At 44.8% G+C, this 23,306-nt stretch overlaps 1 long non-coding RNA gene across 5 annotated transcripts in view; it reads left to right on the top strand.

Annotated features, from left to right (window-relative positions):
• The window catches only part of LOC106508464 (uncharacterized), a 315,434-nt gene that overhangs the window by 47,801 nt on the left and 244,327 nt on the right, over positions 1–23,306 (top strand). The window lies entirely within an intron of this gene.

The following is a 23,306-nucleotide window of genomic DNA, read 5'->3' as shown; positions in this document are numbered from 1 at the left end:
CAAGGGACAGAGATTTTAAGGTACTTGGAGCAGTTTGGAAATGGCTGATCCTGGCTCCAGAGAAGCTGGAGAAGCACATCAAGCCCTGAAGGGAATGGGAGGCGGGGATGGGGGGCTGGTGTGTGGCGGTGTAAGGGCGGAAAGTGAGGATACTGAGGCCAGGAGGGCCACCGAGTGTGAGATGTTGGAGGTGAAACAAAATTGTCCCTCTGTCTTCCCCCAGCTGAGATGGTGGGTGAGAAACAGCCCCGATTTTTACAGGGGGAGAAAGTCAGGCTGAAAGTCATGATTTGGACTGTTAGACCCATTGCCCAAAATTCAGTGTTGCTCTTGTCTTTTTCCTTGAAAGTTCGACGTGAAAAATTACCCTTAATTGGTTAAATATTTGAGGTACCATTTCTTGGCCCAGCTTGCATTTTCCCCTTTACACTGAAACAATATACAATGGCATGGTTTTGAATGTTGACGTTGAATTTTCAAGTTCTGGTTCCTTTATTAGCTGTGTTTTCCTTAATAATTTACATGAAGATTTTGAGCCTTAGTGTCTTCATCTGTAAAAAGGATACAGCATTAGCTTGCTCACAGAAGAGTTCTAAAAATAAAATAACATTTGTGAAAAGCATGTTGCATATTGCGAAGCGTTATTATCGCTTTCCTTTCGTACGGCAGTTTCTCTTTGGGTTGGGGTTGGCTGGTGCTGCAAAGGTGTCTTTCTTAATCCCTTTATATCATCAGTGCCAAACATACTGACTGGACCACAGAGAGTGGCAAACGTTTGTGGAGTGAAGGAATAAATTAAATTTACAATAAAACTATTTGATACATAATTGAATATGGCATTGAGGCAGGCCATCTTGGATCTAACCCCAGGAACTTTAGTAATTTTTAAAGTACAAAAGGATTTTTATTTTAAGATATTCTTCTTGGCAAAAATCTGTAGGAAAATGTTAAGGTAAAATTTTGAATTCTATCAAAAAGTTTAAATCCTTCAGTGAAAGGCGCTGAAAATTGTTTGCTTAAGTTTTTTTTTTTTAATTTTTTTTATTTATATTGCATTATAGGGCTGCACTGGCAGCATATGGAGTTTCCCAGGCTAGGGGTACAATGGGAGCTACAGCTGTCGGCCTACACCACAGCCACAGCAATGCAGGATCCGAGCCTTGTCTGCGACCTACACCACAGCTCATGGCATGGCCAGATCCTTAAACCACTGATCGAGGCCAGGGATCGAACCCACAACCTCATGGTTCCTAGTCGGATTTGTTTCTGCTGCGCCATGGCAGAAACTCCTTGTTTGCTTAAGTTTTATATGACTTCTTGCTTCTTTTCCTTTTAGAGGATCATTCATTATTATGGGCCAATCTGATGACGTCTCAATATCTGACTGTTACACTAAATCGACCATAGCAATTCTTAATTTTTCTGGCCACTTCATAGTGTCATTTCCTGTGAATTAATTTAGCGTTGCTATTAACTAAGGATTTTAGGCCGTCAGTACAATTTTGCCCATTAAAGACAATAACCCCAGCAAGCTCTGAGGTACTATTCTTAGTTCTCCTTTGAGACGACTCACCTTACATCTTTTGACATATTACTAAGTTATGGAATCATTTATTGTTTAAAGGTATTGATTTGTTGGGCTTTTTAAAGATTTCTATGGTCAATTCTAACCACAAAGATTTTGATTTTATGAAAAGTATGATTTGGTGCAAAGAGTTGAAATATAGCTGGTGGCACTCTGAGCTCGAGTTACGCTATTTTTTAAAATGGAAGAACAAACTCTATGCAATCTTACAGGAATGTTTTAATATTTAATACACAAGATCTGTAATTTTTCATTGGTAATTGAAGCTAACTCTGAGGCATTACAAAATTAACCACAGCAAACTGAGTTTTCCAAATGAAAGATGATGTCTATTGTTGAGTAGAACTTTCTGTTGATTAATGCAATGATGGGAGTGGAAGTGGGGCAGAGTTCCCTGAATTTTAATATATTTTCAAGTGAGGCTTTGCATTGCCTGAAATCTGTAATGGTTTATGGAGCTATGGGCTCGTGGAATAAAGAAATTGGATTTAAATGATGAGCTAGTAAATCAACTACTTGATTCTATTATAGGTAAAAAACTTAGACATTATGTTTGCTTTTAATACTCTGTGCAGAATGCCAGGTAGCGGTGAGAATTATGGACTTTAGGGCTGGCCCACCTGGGTTCAACTCATACTAACTATACACAGTGGAGATGATGATAATACTAGTATCTGTCCCATATGGGATGTCGTGAGGATTAAATTTTTTTGGTCTTTCTAGGGCCGCGGCATATGGAAGTTCCCAGGCTGGGGGTCGAATTGGAGCTGTAGTCACTGGCCTATGCCACAGCCACAGCCACAGCCACAGCAACTCGGGATCCAAGCCGAGTCTACGTCCTACATCCTAGCTCACGGCAACACTGGATCCTTAACCCATGGAGCGAGGCCAGGGATTGAACCTGTGTCCTCATGGATGTCGGTCAGATTCGTTTCCACTGAGTCACGATGGGAACTCTGTGAGGATTAAATTTATTAATAAATTTGAAACTCTTAGAAGAGTGTCTGGCACAAAATAAGAGTGAAAGATCTGTTGTTATTTTGTTTATGTGGCATCTGAACTAAACATCTGCAGGTGATTTTCTTTTGGTCATTTTAGCTTTTTTCCCTGTTCTGTGACTTGGAATAGTTACGTGTCATTTACTTAATTTCATTGTTAGGTTGACCAAAAACATGCTTTCTGTCACTGAATTCACAACATTGATAGAACTAGATTTATAAGTAGCTGTTACCTTACAACTCCCTTCTAAAGTCTTACTTTGTAGCTAGCTTGTTTCTTAGATATAGACTATATTGCATTGTGCTAGGGTCATACATAACAGTGTTAACAAAAATATTTTTAAGTGTCATAAAGAAATAAAAGTCCTTTTGAAGCTCAAGTTAAGTCAGTCAGATAAAGATTAAAGAAATTGAGGCGTACCGAAAAATGTTTAAGCATGACTGGTTATTCCAACAATCAAATATTAGTTGCAATGAATATTTTACTGAACTCGATGGTTGAGAGAGCTTACACTCTTAACACAATACCTGGCCCATAATAGCCACTCTGTGTATTTTTGTAATTAATATGGCATGCTCTGGGCCAAGTCTTTTATATGTATTTTCTCATATAATGTGACATTGTGGTGAGGTAAACAGTTTTTGTCTTTTAGAAACATGGAGACTGAGCCCTAGAGAGGTGAAATCACTTGCTTAAGATCCTATATGCGTAAGAGGAAGAACCAGACGTTAATGTAGGCTTGACTCTGAAATGCAGCCTCCTGTTGGTAAGCAGCTTGCTTCTCACTTCTTCCCTGCAGCTGGGGGAAGACCTGTAGCCTGCTTGGTCATGTGATGTTCATCGGAGAGACCTCATGAAAACAGTGAGGTTGCAAGTGCTCTGCTAGGACTCTGGCAGGTCTCTTCGCCTTTCTTAACCTCCGTCTTCTCATTTATAAGACGGACAATAATAATATATGCCACATGGGATTATTGTGAAGATTAAATGAGGAAAAAAAATAGACAAAACATAAGCATGTGGTAAACCCTCAGTTTTTTCCTTCCCTTTCTCTCCTTGTGCTAGGCAGTGGCCATTTATTGTATGAGCTATGGATAAAATGTCTGTTAGGTTTTATCTTTTAATTGGCAATCTCTGTCAAATAGTTTTAGGAATATGACAAGAAATAGACAGACAGACAGACAGATAGGTATAGAGAGGTGTTATTATGGTGATGGGAAATCCAGATGAGAGACTCACTCAGTAAGAGCTTTCCTATCACAGTCCTGAAAAGACTGCACCCCATCTCCACACCATTCAACCAGGTGAAGATCCTTTTGGGGTCCATTTGGGTAACTAATAAATATCGAGAGGGTGCATAGCTTTAATCACGGAGCCTTGGCTGCAGGAGGCATCCATACATGTCTGCTGCTTCACTGATTGAAAGAGGAAAGGAACAAGCTGTTGCTCATCTTGAATTTATGAATGAAACCAATTTTTCAATTTTAATTATCAAATTGTGGGAGGTTATTTCTTTTTATGTCTCCTGTGATTTTCCAGTACACTGATTTTTGTTTAGACTAATCTGAACACTTAAGCAGCGAATAGTTAAACCAACTACCTGAGAATCTGGATGCACTCTATTAGTGGCTATGTCTGCAGTATATGGAGGTTCCCCAGCCAGGGATGGAACCCATGCCCCAGTAGTGGCTCAGGCCACAGCAGTGACAACACCGGGTCCTTAACCTGGTACGCCACCCCAACGTTAATTTAAAATTTTCAGTTTAAATTACCAAAAGCCAGTTCTGGGTATCATAAAGGAACTTATTTATTTGGTAACAATTTGCTTGATTTCTTCAATGTACCAAATACCTTAAAACTTTCTGCGTAAGGGGTAAAATTCAGGTAACTATTTTAAAAAGTCTCACAGCAGATTCACTATTGGCAGTACAGCAAAAACCATTTTATCATCTATTTAAAAATTAGTATTCTAAGTAGTGATGAAAATTGAAAATGGTGATTTCAGTGATGGATATAGGTTTTCCTGGTGTTTAAGATGATAGCGTATGCATTTAAAAAATTCATGTATAAAGCTTTTTAAGAATACATTTTGCAATTAATTTTTTCAGACCTCTAACTGAGCTTGGTGCCTATATTTTTAAGAGCTATAAAATGTGCAATTAAAAGTAAAAACAACCAAAAAAGTAGACTTTTTCCATACGTAGGTGGTTGAAATATAAGCATCCCGGTGCACCACCGGCTTCCGTGCTGAATCTTCCCCACTAGTGGTTTGTTCTCTTCCCTCAAACTGACATCTGATTACCTGGGTAATAACTGTTGTTCCTGGATATTTATTATATGTCAGTTATATTTCTAAGTTCTTTTCATAAATCAATTCGTTTGAGTTCACAGCAGTATTATAGGTATTTGGCAGATGAGGAAACCAGAGAGCATCAGTAATTTTCAAAGGGCTGTAGAAGTAGCAGGTAGGCTTAGCTCCCTGGGTTGTGATTTGCTTCTTTATTGCACAACCTCTGAAAAAGGTGGGTGCTGACCTTCACCCCACTCTCAGCCTGTCAACGAACTTACCCTAACTGCATGGGTCCCCTCTAGTGACATCTGTGCTAGCAAAAGAGGCAGCCCTTCCTTTCCTTGGGTCAGGTCTGGGTCAGCTGAGTATCTGCTGGCATCACGGGAGCCTGGGTGGCAAGTTCATTCGTAAAGTGAGTGTTGCTTTCTTCTTTAGCAAGGTTCACACCTCAGCCTGCCCTTTAAACCATCTGCATCATTTTTTGCTTCTTGGGTTTTTTGGGGATAATGAACTACTCCTGTGAAGACAGACTGGTTCCTACTGACAAAGTGGTTGGCCACCTAGGGAAAAAAACCCCTCTTTGCTGCTGTGTTAAATTGACCATCCCCGTCCCCTTTTTATTCCTATGAATTGAGAGGCGCTGAAGAGATGGAGCAGCAGGGATGGCAGAACATGGGGACACTGCCAGCAGCCTCCGTAATGGCCCTGCTACTCTGCTTGGCCATCAGCTCCTTCCTGGTGTTCTCCCAGGGAAGCAGCATCCCTGAGGTCTCCGCTTGTGAGAGAGGCGCCGAATGAGGCTTCGTGCTGGGGGTGGAGATTAAGCTCTGAGTGGCATTCCTGCAGAGGGTTTAAATGGTGCCAATTTGGAATGGATTTGTCCTGGAGGTCTGCTAAATTTCACCCTCTCTTAGTGAACCCTGGTGATTATCTCTGAATGCCCCTAGAGGCAACTTGCCACGTGTGCCTCCATCCAGGGGCTCATTGCTGTCAGTTCGTTTATTGTGGGCTGTTCACTCTGCCTCCCCACGCCTTCATCTTCCCAAGCCACTTATGCCACTTGCGCTTACGGTCTCAGATTCATGCTGATGCTTTGAAAATGCAAGGGAAAACAAAAGTTTAACCCAGTGGGTAGGAGAAATCACTTAGACATCTTTTGACTTAAAAGCTACTATAAAAACTATGTCATTATAATTCCCATGGCTTAAAAGAACCTCCTCGCCACCATGCTGGGTAAAAGGTGTTCAAGTTCACAGCCGGCTTGGCCGACCCCAGGCAGAGCCACGTCCTTGGGAAAAGGCACTGCGGCTGCACCAGCTCCTGTGCGCTGTCCCAGCCTTCTTGTGTGATAGGTGTCAGGTGGAGCTTTCTTCGCGACGCAACTAGAAAGAGCGATTTATTTAAATTTTCTGTGAAAGAACTCTGGGGTTGTGCATTGTTCCAAATCCACCCCCCCCCCATGAGGAAAAACAAATGGAATCCAAAGTCAGTTGGGTGTTGTCATCTCTGGTACTTATGCAGTTTGTGGGAAAATGCTAGCAGTGGATCCCCTTGGATGTTTTTGGCTCCGGCCATGTTGTGTAGTCATAGCGGAGTATTTTCTCGTTAAATACAGTGTTAGCTTCTTGTTCCATTTACTCCTGGAAGGCAGGGAAGCAGCAGAAATGGAGTAGGGACTCTGTGGCGATGAATGTAGGGACACAGAACTCCTGGCCTCTTCATTTATTCTATTTATAGCAATAGATTCCTCGGACTCTTCCCATAGGAATGAAACTGGAGGTACAGTAGGAGATAAATAGTGTTTTTATGAGGAAAGGTCAAAGAATATAGAGAAGAAAAAAATCAGGAATTAATTTTTTTACTGTATGAATCATTGTTTTAGAGAGTTAAGCCTGAAAAATTTGCAAGAGGAGAGTTAAAAAGAAATGACGTTCATTCATTTATTCAACAAGCATTTATTGGAGTTCCTGCCATGGCGCAGTGGTTAACGAATCCGACTAGGAACCATGAGGTTGCGGGTTTGATCCCTGGCCTTGCTCAGTGGGTTAAGGATCTGGCGTTGCCGTGAACTGTGGTGTAGGTCATGGACGTGGCTCGGATCCTGCGTTGCTGTGGCTGTGGTGTAGGCTGGCAGCAACAGCTCCGATTCGACCCCTAGCCTGGGAACCTCCATATGCCGTGGGTGCAGCTCTAGAAAAGGCAAATAGACAAAACAGCAACAGTAACAGCAAAACCACGAGCATTTATTGAAGGTCCCATTGGATCCCTGTCACTAGAGTGGATGATAAGACTCAATCTTTGACCTCAAGGAATATGCAGCTCTTCATAGAAGCATGTTAAGTGAATGGCAAACAATTAGCATCCTGCATTTATTTCTTCCCCTCTCTCTTAATCTATCTCTGAATCTTCATATATATAGTTTTTTTTTTTCCCCCACATAGAACATTGGAAACTAACTACAGTCATCCTTTGGTATCTGCTTCGTTCCAGGACCCTCAGGATAACAAAATCCAAGGATGCTCAAGTCCCTTACATAAAATGGCACAGTATTTGCATAGAACCTACACACATCCTCCTGTACGCGTCAGATCATCTCTGGGTTACTTATAATACCTAGTCCAATGTAAATGCCATGCAAATGGTTGCCAGCATGTGACAAATTCAAGTTGTGCTTTCTTGAACGTTGTGGAAATATTTTTTCCCCCCAATATTTTCGATCTGAGATTGGTTGAACCTGGGGAGGCAGAACCCTCAGGTACGGAGGGCCCACTGTAAATAGAATCAAGATTTAGAAATCTTAGCTTCTCCACCTGTAAGCCTGCCTCTGCACTCTTTCCCCCGCCTCCTACCTGCCCCATTATAACCTAAGCCACACAGGTTTTGACTGAAAAGATTCTATAGATGTTTCATTTCAAAATGCGAAATGGTGTAGCAGGACCTCAGTTCGCTGAGACACTGTCTCAGGAACCTCTTCAGCTGCTCCCTTGAAGAACTCGGTCAGTGCAGGTGTTGTCGGGAAAGGTGGACTCGGCTGGATTTTTGCGTCTTGAAGACCTTCCTTGGCTCTCCTGTTTTATTTTGCGTTGCTCGTGTTTCTAAAAATTGATGACTTTGTTATTATTCCCCCTCCTTCATACTTTCATCAGGCAGTTCCTTTAATCGTCAAAGGTCTGTTGGGCTGACAGTACCAGAAAATCTAACAGTGGCTTCAAGAGATGGGTTTGTTTATTTTACACGATAAGAAGTGCAGAGCTGGGTTGCTCAGGGCTGGTAGGATACTTCAGGGGTCCCAGCAGGCACCAAACTTTTTCTATGGTTTGCTCTGCCATGCCTTCTCTGTATATGCCTCAATGCTCTTGCTTATGGCCTCTTGGTTACAAGGTAGCTGTTGCACCTCCAGGCCAAGTGTCTGTATTCCATTTAAGTAGTTGAGGAGGGAAGAAGGGCTGTGTCAGCCAAATATATGCCCCCCCCCCTGCCTTTTTAATCAGGAGACACAAAAGCTCTCCTAGAAATCCCACCTAATACAAGCATATATCTCACTGATCAGAACTATATCTCATGGTCAGTAAGGCAGCCTGGGACATTTGGGGATGGCGGTAGGTGTTGAGTGGGCATTGGGTTGCTAACCAGCACAGGAATGGCCACACCGTGCCTTAAATTCTGTTTGTTTGTTTTTGTCTCTTCAGGGCCGCACTCGCGGCATATGGAGGTTTCCAGGCCAGGAGTTGAATCAAAACTGCAGCTGCTGGCCTACACCACAGCCAAGGCATTTGTGGCATCCGAGCTGTATCTTCGACCTACACCACAGCTCATGGCAACGCCAGATCCTTAACCCACTGCGTGAGGCTAGGGATCTGACCCAAATCCTCGTGATTCCTAGTCGGGTTTGTTTCTGCTGAGCCACAGCAGGAATTCCCTGTCGCCTTGAAGTCTTAATTTCATGCTCTATTCAAAACTTCAGGGGCAGCCTATCAAGAAAGGCTGAGAAGGGCGTGGGGAAGGCAACCTCGAGATGAATTAGAATTAGACCTGAACTAATGTTGGTTCATCATGGTGTTCTCTCGTCTAACCAAAACTTAATTTCTGAAAAACATCAGTACTTTTTAGGAAAAACTTATTGGGACTTTCAAAAATAGTAGCTTTCTTGACACTGAAAGAACATAAATAAACATTCTTCAAGTTTTATCATAGATTCCCATAGGAACAAACAAAAAATCAAAGATAAATATAAAACTGGTAAACTTAAAGATATTTTTAAGATTCCTATTAGTTTGATTTCTATTAGACTTGTCTTCATTCTTAAAAAAATTCTTATGGCTGCACCTACTGCATATGGGAGTTCCCAGGCCAGGGATTGAGTCCGAGCTGTGGCGCCGACAACAGGCTCCTTTAACACCCTGCGCTGGGCTGGGGATCAATCCCGCACCTCCACAGCGACCTGAGCTGCTGCAGTTGGATTCTTAACAGTGGGAACTCCAGACTTGCCTTCATGTCTTTATTTATTTATTTATTTATTTTTTTGCCTTTTTGCCATTTCTTGGGCCGCTCCCTCGGCATATGGAGGTTCCCAGGCTAGGGGTCGAATCGGAGCTGTAGCCACCGGCCTACACCAGAGCCACAGCAACGCAGGATCCGAGCCGCGTCTGCAACCTACACCACAGCTCACGGCAACGCCGGATCGTGAACCCACTGAGCAAGAGCAGGGACCGAACCCGCAACCTCATGGTTCCTAGTCGGATTCGTTAACCACTGCGCCACGACGGGAACTCCGCCTTCATGTCTTTAAAGCTCAAGGGATTGAGGTTGTTGTGATTTTCCAGCACATAATTTTCATAATGTCAACAGTGTCTCATAACCAAAATGTACATTTGCTGATGAAATGCATTGTTAATTTTTCTTCAAAATGAGATAGAAATCACAGCAATTTGCCTTTAGTTGCTAGATTACAGTGAAGTCAACAAGAAATCTAAATTTTCTATTTTTTAACATTATGCCAAATACCTTAATTATAAATCATTTTCACGAAACTTTACTTGCCCTCCTAAATTGACCAATGAAAGCTTTTTATAACCTGCACAGTATCCTTCCCTTCTCCTGCATCTGACTTTGTCTTTCTTTGGACCAAGAACGATGGTGCTTTGAGCTCGGAGAGATTAAATTTGAGAGTGACATCTTCCCGGGCGCTCTAATCCATCACATCAGGAAACCCAATTACCTTAGTGATCATTGACTAACTACCGGTGAGGGAGGCTCCAAAATGTTGTCCTTCCAAACCCAGGCCAAAGAATAAATAAAGCTTCCAACAAACCAAAGCACCTTACGGTTTCAGCCTCTATTTGCAAAGAGATCCTTTAAAAGTCTGCGGCTCTGTTTCGCTGCTTGCTTTTTCAACAGAAGAACCAAGAGCAGGGCGTGGTCCCTCGTCCCCTGTGGGGCGGTTCTAGTGCCTGTGGCGACTGCTGCCTGTCCCTGTGCTCACATGCACTGTTGCCTTCCTGGCCTCGCGGAGGAGGAAGTCAGAGTCCCCCGGAGAGAGGACAGAGCCTCTCTACGTCTAGAGTAAAATAAACTCTGGGCCTCTAAGCAGAGGAGGTAGGGTGAGTCTTCATTCAGAGGACTTGCAGACGTACAGCCACGCAAATGCAGGCCTGTAAGACTGAGAGCTTTATAAGTACTGAGCCTCTAGGAGTGACACATTGCAAATCTCAGCGTTGGGAATGCTTTTCTCCAAAGATCAAATAAATCACTTTAGGACTGAGTGGGAGAGAGAAGAGGAAAGGAGAGGTTTGAGAACTGAGCCTTGCGGCCCAGGGCGATCCCGCGGTTGAGAAGGGAAGGGATACCTCAGCCCCGCTGTGTTTCTTAGACTTTAGACGAAGCAACAGTGCCTCGTTTGTAAACTCTCGAGACTCTGGTAGTTGGAAAAGTGGGTCTTTATCACAAAGCGGGTACAGAAAAGTGCCATGATGCACCGGACACCTAAAGCGAGAGAAACGTAGGACTAAGCTTAGGACTGGAGACCACGGCTCTGTCAGGAATACCGCCTTTTCTTGTTTGTGAGCATCTGTTTTTTGTGACGAGCACATCACGGACTCATCAAAACCCCTGTCATCGCCTTACTGCAGGGCTCTTGCAGAAGACTGATGTTTATCAATTCATTTGACAAGAGCATCAAATCTCTGTGTGTCCTGGGCACCATGGCCAGGGCCCGGGCAGATAAAGAGGGATCAGACAGGTCCCTTTAGATGGGACCTTTAGGAATGCGCACGTGGAAGAGAAGAGACATTTAGAGCAATAATTGAGATACAGAGTGATCTGTGCCCTAGTGAAAGAGCTGGAGACGAAGTATGGTGACCCAGTGTCGTAGCGTGGTGAAAAGCCCAAACTCCACCTTCAGCCGCTCCTGGTTCAAGTCCAGAACTCGGCCTAGTAGCACTGTGATCCGAGGCAAGGGTGTCCCAGTATCCTCCCCGTGTCTTAATTTCCTTACCTGAAAAATGGGTAGAGTGGCAGTGCATGCCTCTCTTTCGTGGGGTTAAACAGTGTCACACATCTAAAGTACTTACAACGTGGATGCTACATAGTAAATGCTATGTGACTTTTAACTATTATGATCATTACATGGCAGCTCCAAAATAAGAGAGGTCAACTCTCCTCTAGTGGGGAACCTTTCAAAGAATAGATGACACTTGATCTGGGTCATGAAAAATGAGCAGGGGTTATTGAAGAGGGAGAGAGGCACTCTAGGAAGACAGAGAAGCAGTGCAAAGGCCCAGCAACTAAGTGTGGCTGATGCCGTCTGTGCCTGGCATGTGGGAGGGAGAGAAGTTGATGGGAAGTAGGGTACTGGCTGCATATGCCACGCAGAGGAGTTTGGACCTTAAAATCCGGTACATGAACAAGAAGTCATGGGAGTTCTCATTGTATCTCAGTGGTTAGGAACCTGACATAGTGTCAGTGGGGTTGTGGGTTTGATCCCTGGCCTCGCTCATTGGATTAAGGATCTGGAGTTGCCATGAGCTATGAGGTAGCCCAGCAACTGCAGCTCCGATTTGACCCCTAGCCCGGGAACTCCCATATGCTGTAGGTGCGGCTGTAAGAAGAAGAAGAAGAAGAAAAAAAGAAACTATGACTCCTTCTAAATAAACACCCAATCTGATTTGTGTTTCTGAGTTCTCCCTGTGGGACTATCATAAAAAGTAGATTGGAAAGGTGTGAGTCTACAAGAAACATTCAACCAGCGTTTATTCATTGATGATGAAGTTCTAGGGATTAAAGATAAAATGTCTAATTTTATTCTCTAGATAATTAGAGGTATGTAGAAATTATCTCTCCTCTTAAAGAGCCAGAACCTGTCCAAGGAGGCAGAGAGCTGTATACTTAAATGTGGGGTGCTTTTGGTAAGTTTCCTGGTACCACTGAGGCAGGCTGGGAGCACCAGGGAAGGCACAATTGATTCTGCCAAGGAGGTTGGAGTGGGTATGGGGATCGGGGAACGTTCTCGGGGAGGAGGCACAAGAATACGTAATCCCGCGCTGTGCTCGTGGACTAGAGCAGGTCGTGATAACATGTGACCGGAGAACGGGGCGACAGGGGAAGCGCGAGCGCTGGGTGCCTGAAGGGGGCCTTCAGCCGGTGGGGAGCAGGGAACTAGATTTTTAAAGTATGTGCAGGGCCTGGTTTAGAGACTGACAGACTTGAGTTCAAATCCCAGTGTAGCGATTTTCAAACTATGACCTTGGCAAGCTCAGAAAACTTTTCTAAGCCTCCATTTCCTCCTGGGGATGATCGTGGGACCTGCTTTGCCTTGTAGGGTTTAGTGAAGATTAAATGAGTAAATAAATAGATGGAAAGTACTTGGAAGAGTGCCTGGGAGGTACTTACCACTAAGTAAATAATTGTCATTATTTTAATTATATCTGTGCTTTTGAAAGATGGTTCTGGCAGGGGCACGGCAGCAGAGAGATGAGGAGCAGGAGGGCTGCCTGGGAGGTTGTGATCGTTGAGACAATGGAGCGGCAGCGATGGGCAGGGTAGTGTCTCTAGACAGGCAGGTGAGGATGTACTTGAGGTTCAGTGACCGTGGGGCTGAGTGGAGGGTGGTGGCAGGGGGGGGGGGAGGAAAAGCAGAGAGAGAATTTTCGCTCAAGAGGACTCCGCTTTTTCATCTGGGTGTCTAAATGGATGGCGAGGCCATTACTTGAGATGTAAAACGGGAGAAGCTGTAGGTTTGGAAAAAAAATAAAGCGAATTAGATTTGTATGCGTCATATGCAGATAGGTGGGGGGTCGGGTGGGGGACAGACGGAAACACAGGTCTAGAGAAGAGAAGAGAGGTCTAGGCTGGACGTAGATATTTTGAAATAATTTGTATGCAAATCAGGGGCAGTAAGTTTTTTTCTGAGAAGTGCCAGATGGTGAATATTTTAGGCTTTGGGGGCAAAGCAGTGTCTTCTGCGATGACGCCACTGCTGTCTTAGCAGCCCAGCAGCCAAGCACAAAACCTAAATGCATGGGAGCAGCTGTGTCCTAATAAACCTTTACCTAACAGGCTACTGGCGAGACTGGTCCGTGGGTGGGAGCCGGCCAGCCCCTGTTCTGGGTGGTCAGGACCCCAGAGAGGATGATGCCGGGTAAGGACAGGGAGCAGACCAAGTTAGAGAGAGCATGGACCCCCCCTGCCCCCGCCATGGGTGGAGGGGTGGAGAGAGGCCAGCGAAATCCTGCTTGGGTATGGGCCGGCCCCGCGCTAGGGCGTCCTTCGTGTCTCCGTGGTGGCGCAAGGATTTGTGGAGACACTGAGGCCCGCCATTCGTGCCCCATTTAATCAGTCTCAAGGGAAGGTCTGCCAGGAGGTGGTGGAGACAGGGGAGTGATGTTTGCATTTAACAAGGTGCCAGGATGCCCACTTTACGAGGAGCTTTAACCCCTCACGTCCTGAGCAAGCTTTCACTGCTCCCCGTGTGTCTGCTTCACATTTCGTATTCCCTTCCCCTGCCTCCCCTTCCGGTGTTGCTGCTTCTCCTCTCTCGCTCCTCACCCTGCTGTGCCCACCGCAATACCAGGTGGGTAGGATGATAATCAGCGAGCCAGCTCTTATGAGCGGTATAAAAAATGACACATCTCTGGGCCCAGGAAAGGTAACAAGAGGCTGATCAGTAGGTCTAGTTATCTTGCCTCCATGTTTATTGCAGTCTGGTGCAGTTATTTCTAAGGGTCTGACATTGATCGACAGCTTCTATTAAGGCCTATCCAGGGCAGCTGGATTGAACAGATACATTAAATAAAGCAGTTATTGCTTTTCATTGCCTTTCCGTAAAATATCCCTGCTAAATAGCTTCTGCCATCAGATGCAGTTAGGTACATGGTTTTAATTTGAGGGACTGCTTTATAACACCGCACAATTGACACTGGCCTTTGTTTCCCTACAATAATGATTGTGTACATCCTGAAGAATTGATGGGCTGTCCTGTGAGGTGGTGCTGGGAGGAGGCGGAGGATGAGGCTCTGGCTTTGTTGTTCTCCCTCTCTCTCTTTTCACACATGCCAGGGTTTTCACTTGTTTGCAGCTCGAGCAGGAACAATGTCAAGCGGGGGCCCTTATCTCAGGATGTTGTAATGTAGGCACTGTAAGCCTTCGCCTGGAGACGAGATAAGCGCAACCTTACAAGCCTGGAGGAAGCCAGGGTGGGGGGGGGGCGGGTGCGTGATTGAGACAACACCGGAGAGCTGTCGGGCGCCTGTTACAGCTCTTTCTGGTGCCACAGAAATATATGCGTGTGGAATGGTGCATGACAAGCATGAAAATAAAAGTCTGGAATGTTCATCTAATAATGATGTATTTGGAGCAGGATTATGCTGCCCAATGATATTCTTGTTTTATCTCCGGGCTAAACGCTGGGGCAGCTGTGTGCTTTGGCACAGTCTCCTGTCCCTCCTTTTGTGTGCTGCATATTAATCCTTTATGGAAGTAATTAGATGTGTGCTTAATGGCAATGAGCTGGCAGAATGAACGCACAATTGAATTAGCAGTTATGATGGGGAGCATGCGACAAAATGAACTGAATGCAATTACTGTAGGCATTTCTTTCTCCAAGTCGAATCTGGCTGCATGACATGACTTAATTAGAGGGGGTTAGATACACTTCCTCCCTGATCCTCTAGTGAGCCGTCTGGATTTCAGTTAGGGCTCCCACCCACCCCTCTGGGTGCCCCTGGCCCCACCCTTATACAGACTCTGCTCAGCAAAGACTCCTTTCTGACCCAGCTGGCCTGCCATGAAGCTGAGGTCTGCCTTGATGAAGACAAAACAGGAGTAAACGGAGACACATCCTCAGCAGGCTCTCCCTCGGTAAAATCCCCGATGGTCACTGGTCCAGCCGTTCGTTCGGGGGAGCGAGGGCCGAAGCCACAGCAGGACCCGGCGTGCTTTGTGAGCTGAGGGCGGACGGGCGCCCCTGGAGCACGAACACCCCTGAAGCCCTTCGCTTTTCAGCCACTGGAAGTGACTCCTGAGCAGAGGGCCACGCGTGAGGTCCGAAGCCTCCAGCAGCGGAGACTTGAACCGATGGCTGAGTTCCTGAGGCCAGGCCTGAGTGCTGGCCACACGTTGCTCCGTGGGAAACTCTAACAAAGAAGAAAATGCTGCTCTGTTATGTCGTCTTTACTTAGAGCTTTTGTAATGGCTCCTAAATATTTGTCACATTAATGGGTCCTAGTCCTGGCTGCATAAGAAAATCCCTGGCAGGTTTTAAAAATACTGATAGCCAAGCCTCATGCCTAGAGATTTAATTGTCTAGGATCAGGATATGGCTAGTGTATTAAAACTCCCAGGTGAGTCTAATTATACCAAGGACTGAAGCGCCTAGAATAACTTTGCTTTATAATTTTTATTAATTTCTATCCTACTTTTTTTTTTTTTCCCCGTGCTTCTTGGTGCTCTGCAACATTTTTGGGGTTGGGGGGAATGTGACTCACAGGGACATGAGTGGTGGCGGATGTCAGCAGATCATAGTGGGGAGATGGGTAGGAGTTGCCTTCTTCTGATCTATGAAGCTATAGGTTTCTCTCATCCCTGCGTTGAACCTGGGGCTACCTTGGAAACTTGGTGCTAGGATTTATAATTCTATCAATTCCTGACCTTCCAGATCTTTCCAACAAGCAAGGTCTCTCGTTAGTCGTGCCCCCACCCTGTTTTGCTTAGTTATTTACCAAGAGGCCAATCAATATTCCATGACCAGACGGTTGGGGTGTGAAACGCTCATCAATCCATTCCGCTTTCTTCTCTCAACGTGGTGGATGGAATCGGGGGGACAGCTTGGTCTAAAACAGAAGGTAAACCCCTCAACTATCCGTTTTGTGTCAGTTTTATTTGGGCTTTATGAGGCGGGGTCTCTGGTCAGTGGGAGCTCCTGGGTCTACTGTGCAGCCTTCATTCTCTTTCCCAGGGCCATAAATGAAACCCTTTCAGCCCTAACGACCACAATGACTTTCCTCGATCATGTTATTGCTACTCCGGCACATTTATTGCTTTCACACGCACTAATGGATGAGTTTGGATATGTTAACAATTTATATATCATTTGATCCTAAAAAAGAAACCCTGCTGAACTAACTTAGCCCTCACGATTGAGTAGCTTTTAAGGAGTATAAATGAATTTAATGCTTTAGAAAGAGCGTCTGTAAATTACGAACATGACACCTATTACATTAAGCTGCATTAAGCATTAATACATCTTCATTACTGGCAGGTTGCCCAAACCTCCAAGGTTGAAAAAGCTGCTTGAAAATGTTCAATGTGACAGTCACCTAGGCCAGGATGGATGGCTTTTCTTGGGGTAGGTGACGGGTGTCTATTGACTAGGTCCCTCTTCCACCTCCAGACACAGAGATGTAAGTGGTGTCAACCAGAGTTCCCCAAAGGCTGAATTTCATGGCCGGGCAGGAAGTTCTGTACCCTCGCCGGGCGCTTCAGTTACCATTCCTGGGAGAGGCTGTTGGGAGGGAGATACCAGGGGTTCCAAACTTCTAAGCTGAACGACTGGGGTGGGGGGAACATAAGGTTCTTTCCAAGAGAGTTGCATGTACTTCTTATTACGATCTCACAGTATGAAGTTATTCGCAATGCGCATGGATGATGACTGCTACCTTTTCGTGACAGTTTCCTGCGTACCACTGCGGCTAAACTCTTGGTGTGCATTCTGCCATTCATTCCTCTTAATGGTCCTGGGAGTTAGATGCTGTTATTTTTTGCCCCAGGGTATGGTATGGGTCTGCGAGGGCTGCTGTAATAAAATATCACAGACGGGTGACTTAACAAAAATTTATCTTCTCCCAGTTCTGGAGGCCGCAAGTCTGAAATCAAGGTCTCGGCAGAGCCGTGCTCTCTCAGGTCTCGAGAGGAGAATTTGTTTCATTCCTTTCTTAGTTTCAGGTATTGCTGGCGGGCCTCGGCCTTGGCTTGTAGGTGCCTCCGACAATGTCTGCCTCTGTCTTCACCTCGTTCTCCCCGTCTGTCTGTCCTCTTCTTCCTACCAGTCATATTGGATGGAGAGCCCACTCTACGGCAGAATGACCTCACCCTAACTAACTGCGTCTGCAATGATCCTTTTCCCAGAGGTCGCATTCTGAGATTGAGAGAGAACAAAAGAGAGAATGAGCGAGAGGGAGGTGTTGTGGGCGGGAAAACAACCATACATTTGTGGTACTTACATCTTGTGCGACTACAACGGTGGGTTGCATTCGGAACTGCTAGAGTCTCACTAAATGTGGGCACATGTGTTTGGCTCTCAGGGCTTCCATGGGCTCAGCTGTATTCCAGGAGATTTTGATGGAGGTCAGAGGTCCGCACCATCAGTAACTGTAGCTCTTAACATGTGCTCGAAAAGTCCAGGCGAAAACCAGTGAATTTGATCCTCAGCTCATGATCCATGAGCACAGAAATGACTTCTTTTGATGCGGGCAAAAGTCTCCTGCTGAAGTTGCTTGAGCAGAGGTCAGTGTGTTTGGCAAACATTTATTCCGCATTTGCCCCACTGATGATAAGAGGATGGGCTCCTGACCGACAGGAAGAGACAGAGAAAACTAGCGAAAGAGTACAGGTGCCCAAAAGGAGGGACGTGTGGGGTATGGTGACGGCGCTGAGGAGGAGGTGACCGGACCGCCTGGGCTGCCCTGGTTCGGTCTTGGTTCTCCCGGTTCCGGGTTGCCTCTTCAAGGCAAGTTATGTTGGACTCTGCTCAGTCTCCGTCGTTGAATGTGTAAGTGGGACAAAGTATCAACTTTATCGCGTCGGTTGGAATTTGAAGTGAGAGTTGTGAATCAGTAACAACTGCTCGTTTTGGCCGGTAGCGGCATACACGTTCCAGTGAGTTACAGCACAGAACGGAATTCATGAGTGGGTGTGACCTGAACGTCCAGGGGTACCTTTAGCTTCCGCCACAGAACATCCAGGTGTTTGAGGATGCTGCCAAGATACTGTCTCCATCTTTTGGTTCTGTCCTCTTGTAGACATCACAGCTTCCCCCCCTGCAGTGGCAGAAGAGGCCCAAGAGTCGCTCTAGACGCTTATCGCAACAGTGGGAAGCTGAGCCTGTCCCACTGCTTGTTTCTGAAAAAGTTCTGGGTTGGACTCTCATCGGCTAGACTTGGAAATTGTTATCCATCCTTGATTAGGAGTTGAGAAGGGAGAGCCGTGGTCGATGCTGGAAACGGAGGCGCAGTGGTCGATGCCGGGCAGGCGGAAATCGTGTGTGCAGCGCAGACACTGTGGACACACGGCCCTTGCGACCTCCGGGGATGTTTTCTGTTACTGTTGTCTGTTGTCATTTGTTGCTGCTATTTAAACCACCCCTACCAGGTGCTAATCCCACCCCTGAGTAAGCCTGGGCTTCCAAATAGGGAGGAGGTTACCCGCAGAATGTGATGAGTAGCTGAATTCAAGACAGAGAAAGAAAATAACAATGAAGAAAGCTCAAAGTGGCTCTTTTGTAAGAAAAAAGTCCAAAGATGCAAAAACCTCACCTGTATCTCAGCTGTTTATGTCCATAAAGTATAGAGAAGAGAAATTATTGAATTATGCTTATTATACTCATACTTTTTTCTTCTTAAACAACTTTATTTTTTCGTGGTAGAAGGAATAATAATATCTGACAGTTATGTAGTTCTCTGTAAATGCCAGGCACTCGTCTCACTGGTTTATTGATATTCATTCATTTAATCCTGTGACATTGGTTCTCTTATTACCGTTTCACAGAATGACAGATTTGAGTCATACAGAATTAAGAACCTTGCCTAAGGTCTTGCAACTAGGAAGCAATAGAGCTGGGGTTCGAATCCAGGCAGGCAGGCTTGGGAGACCATGCCCTTTACTAATCCGCTGCATGTGCTGTTTCAGAAAGCGTGAAAAAGGTGCAACAGCGGAAAGAAACCCCTCTTCCTCCCGTTCATCCCCTTGATGAAATACAGCTACGAATCGTTTCTTAGTTTTAAAAAGTCCTATGTTATATATTTTGGCATTGTTGGAATTAAATTGTGTGATGTTATAGTTTTGCGTCGCCTTTAATTTAATTCATTATCATGTAGTTATTTTAAATAGTGTAGTTGCTGTTGTTGTTGTGTCTTTTTAGGGCCGCACCCACTGCACGTGGAATTTCCCAGGCTAGGGGTTGAATCGGAGCTACAGCTGCTGGCCTGCATCACAGCCACGGCCACGCTAAATCGGTGACCTTCACCACCGCTCATGGCAACGCCAGATCCTTCAGCCACTGAGCAAGGCCAGTGACTAAACCTGCATCATCATGGATACTAGTTGGGTTCATTAACCACTGAGCCACCACGGGAACTACCTATATGGTGTTTTTAATGCCTTTTAATATTTTAGTATGTAGGTATGCAAGAATTTACATATTGGGTTTTTTTTTTAATTTTTATAAGATTATTTCTGTTTTTCCCCCCAGAACTGCTTGACTTTTCATACTAAGCGAATTAAGTCAGAAGAGAAAGAAAAACTTCTTTTACATCTTGGTAGTAGTGGACTTGCCCTGAAAATGGGTATTGGTTTTATGAATATGATGATGAATAGAAATATCTACTATAAAAAAACTTCCGTAATGAGCTCACAGGCTTTGATATCAGACAGATGTAGTTTGAATGTGACTTGGGCAACGCAATCAGATGTATGACCTTGCTTGGATGGTGTAATCTTTTTATGTTTCAGTTTTCGGACCGGTGAAATAACAATTAAGTAAGATAATGTATGACATTCCTAGAATACTATGAGTTATGACTCATACTTTTTTGTTAATTGTATTTATTTATTTATTTTTGTCTTTTTAGGGCCACACCCAAGGCATATGGAAGTTCTCAGGCTAGAAGTCGAATCAGAGCTATAGCTGTGGGCCTGCACCACAGCCACAGCAATGCCAGTCCAAGCTGCGTCTGCGACCTACGCCACAGCTCATGGCAACTGCCAGACCCTTAATCCACTGAGGGAGGCCAGGGATCGAACCTGTATCCTTATAGATACTAGTCGGGTTTGTTACCGCTGAGCTTTGACCAGAACTCCCTGTTAATTGTACTTAATATAGCAACATTAAAAATTTTTTTCATTATAGAAAATTCAGAAAATATAACAAAGAAAATAAACATCTCATAATATTTCTGCTTATAGGTTCATCAATGTAAACATTTTCTTGTATTTCTTCCGAGTTCCTTTTCTATGTATGTATATATACGTTTAACTTATATGCATGTTTTTCTGTGTATATAGATGTTTTCCTATGCATATAATAATAGAAATTAAAGTAAAGAATAATAGAAATTAAACCATATGTAGATTTGAATTTCTGTTTGTTTCACTTTATAATACATTACCATATTATTAAATGTTCTTAAACAGCGTGATTTTTTAATGGTTGTATGGCATCTTTGAAATACGTCGTGGTAACAAATTACTTATCATTAGACTCTTTGTTCATTTCCACTGTTTTTCCAATAACGCAGTGAAGAACTTTCCCTGACAGAAATTAATTCTCTGCCTATCTCCTTGATTTTCAGTTCCTGAGTTCAGGTGTTGGCTTTTCAAAGAGACTTCCTCTCCCGTATCAAGCGCTGCTGAGCATTCCTGGCAGCTCTGTTCCATTTCTTCTCAAGCATGCGCGTTACCACCTGCTTTTATCCTCCTCATTTACGCTCTCAGCGCTGTGTGGTACCTGTCGTCCTTGCCTCCGCGGGAGCAGGCCCTCTAGCTGTACGGTCATCCTCCTGCCCAGAGCAGCGCCTGGGGTCTGGGAGAGGCTGGCGATCACAGACGGGCCCAGGCTCAGAGGCTGACTGGAGTAGGTGGCGCCACCTCCCTCAGCCTCCGTTTTACTGCCTCCAACACGGATAACATTTTATTGCCTCGCAGCTACTCTGTGAAGCAACCTACTTACCTCAGAGGGTAGCGTGAGGATTAAATGAATTAGCACAAGTAAGGCTAATCCACGATAAAAACAGAACCACAGGTAACAACGTAAACTATGAGCCAGGCTCTGTTCTAAGCATTTTATAAATGTTAACTGATTGGGAGTTCCCGTCCTGCCGCAGAGGAAATGAATCCGACTAGGAATCACGAGGTGGCATGTTCGATCCCTGGCCTCGCTCATTGGGTTAAGGATCTGGCATTGCTGTGAGCTGTGGTGTAGGTCGAAGATCTGCTCGGATCCCGAGTTGCTGTGGCTGTGGTGTAGGCTGGCAGCAGTACCTCTGATTAGACCCCTGGCCCGGGAACCTCCATATGCTGCAGGTGTGGCCTTAAAAAATCAAAAAAGACAAAAAAAAAAAAAAAAGGTTAACTGATTGAATTCTCACATCAAAATTATGAACCAGCCATTATCATTAGTCTCATTTTCAGATGAGGAAACTGAGGCATATGGCCAAGTTAATTGACTTGACCAATTAGACAAGATTTAGACACAAGTAGACTGGCTCCAGAGTCCACGGTCTTAACCGCCTCCTCATGCTGCCCCAAAGCCCTTGGTGACTATTAGTTGCTCTTATTATTAGAGTAAGCACTCAGTGTATGTTAGGAAAATGAATGACATAAAATATCTGATGAGTGAAATTAAATAGTCCTAGAAATAGAGGTATTCAACACTTGCTTTGAAGGAATTGAGCACATGGTAATGTCTCATCTCAGTTGTAGTGAGCTGTAATTGACTCTTACACTGTTTGAGCCCAAAGTGTCCAACATAACGAGTTGGTACGTGTGTGTGCGTTACGAAGAGGTTACCACAGTACGTCTAGTTAACAGGGACAAATGTTTTTCCCTATGGTGAGAACTTTGAAGATGTACGCTTGCGGCAGCTTTCGAATGTACGACGCAGGATTGCTGCATCTGGCCACTCCTGCTGTGTAGCCCTGGGAGCTGTGTCGACTCAGTTAGATGGAGCGTGGTGGACGATAACATGAGAAAAAGGACGTATACCTGTAAGGGAGACTGGGTCACTTTGCTGTTCAGGAGGAAATTGAGAGAACGCTGTAAACCAGCTATAATGGAAAAAAATACAAAGCATTTGAAAAAGAAAAAAAAGAAAAACAAAAACCCAAAACTGTGGTCGCCGTGCTGTGCCTTACATTCCCCTAACACACTTGTCTTACAACTGGAAGTTTTTACCTTTTGACCCCTTCACCCGTTTTACTGCTCCCACCCCGACTGCCTAATCCCCCACCTCTGACAGCCACCAATGTGGCCTCTGTATTTATGAGCTTGATTTCACCTATAACTGAGATCATACAGTATTTATCTTTTCTTCCCCCTTTCTTTTTAAGGCTGCAGCTGTAGCGTATGGAAGTTCCCAGGCTAGGAGTCGGATCAGAGCTGTAGACGCCGGCCTACACCACAGCCACAGCAACGCCAGATCTGAGCCACGTCTGTGACCTATGTCACAGCTTGTAGCGACGCAGGATCCTTAACCCACTGAGTGAGGCCAGGGATCAAACCAGCATCCTCATGGATACTAGACGAATTTGTAACCCTCTGAGCCACAACAGGAACTCCAGTAATTCTCTTTCTCTTTCTGACTCATTTAACTCAGCATAAGGCCCTGTTGTTGCAAGTGGCAGGATTTCCTTTTTTCCTCCCAAGGCTGGATAAGCTTCATTGTATGTAAATGTTGCATTTTCTTCATTCAGCCGGTGGATGGACACTTAGGTGGCTTCCACGTCCTGGTTCTTGTGAATAACACTGCAGAGAGCTTTACAGGTGTCTTTCTGAGACAGAGACTGTGTCCTTTGGAGAGACACCCGAAGTGAAGTCGCTGGGTCATAGAGCAGCGCTCCTTTAAAGATTTTAGCAGCCTCCCAGTGTTCCCCGTTAGCTGGGACCAATGTGCTCAAGGATTCCCTTTCTCCACATCCTCACCAGCACTTGCTAGTTTTTTGATTTTCTTCT

This window comes from Sus scrofa, chromosome 8 (genome assembly GCF_054392235.1).
Source record: "Sus scrofa isolate SSC_HxYL_T2T_F1_AM1 chromosome 8, Sscrofa_HxYL_maternal_Yorkshire_Landrace_v2.0, whole genome shotgun sequence".
Lineage (NCBI taxonomy): Eukaryota > Metazoa > Chordata > Mammalia > Artiodactyla > Suidae > Sus > Sus scrofa.
The sequence above is the reverse complement of the archived record's forward strand: the minus strand, read 5'-3'. Positions and strand labels throughout refer to the sequence as shown.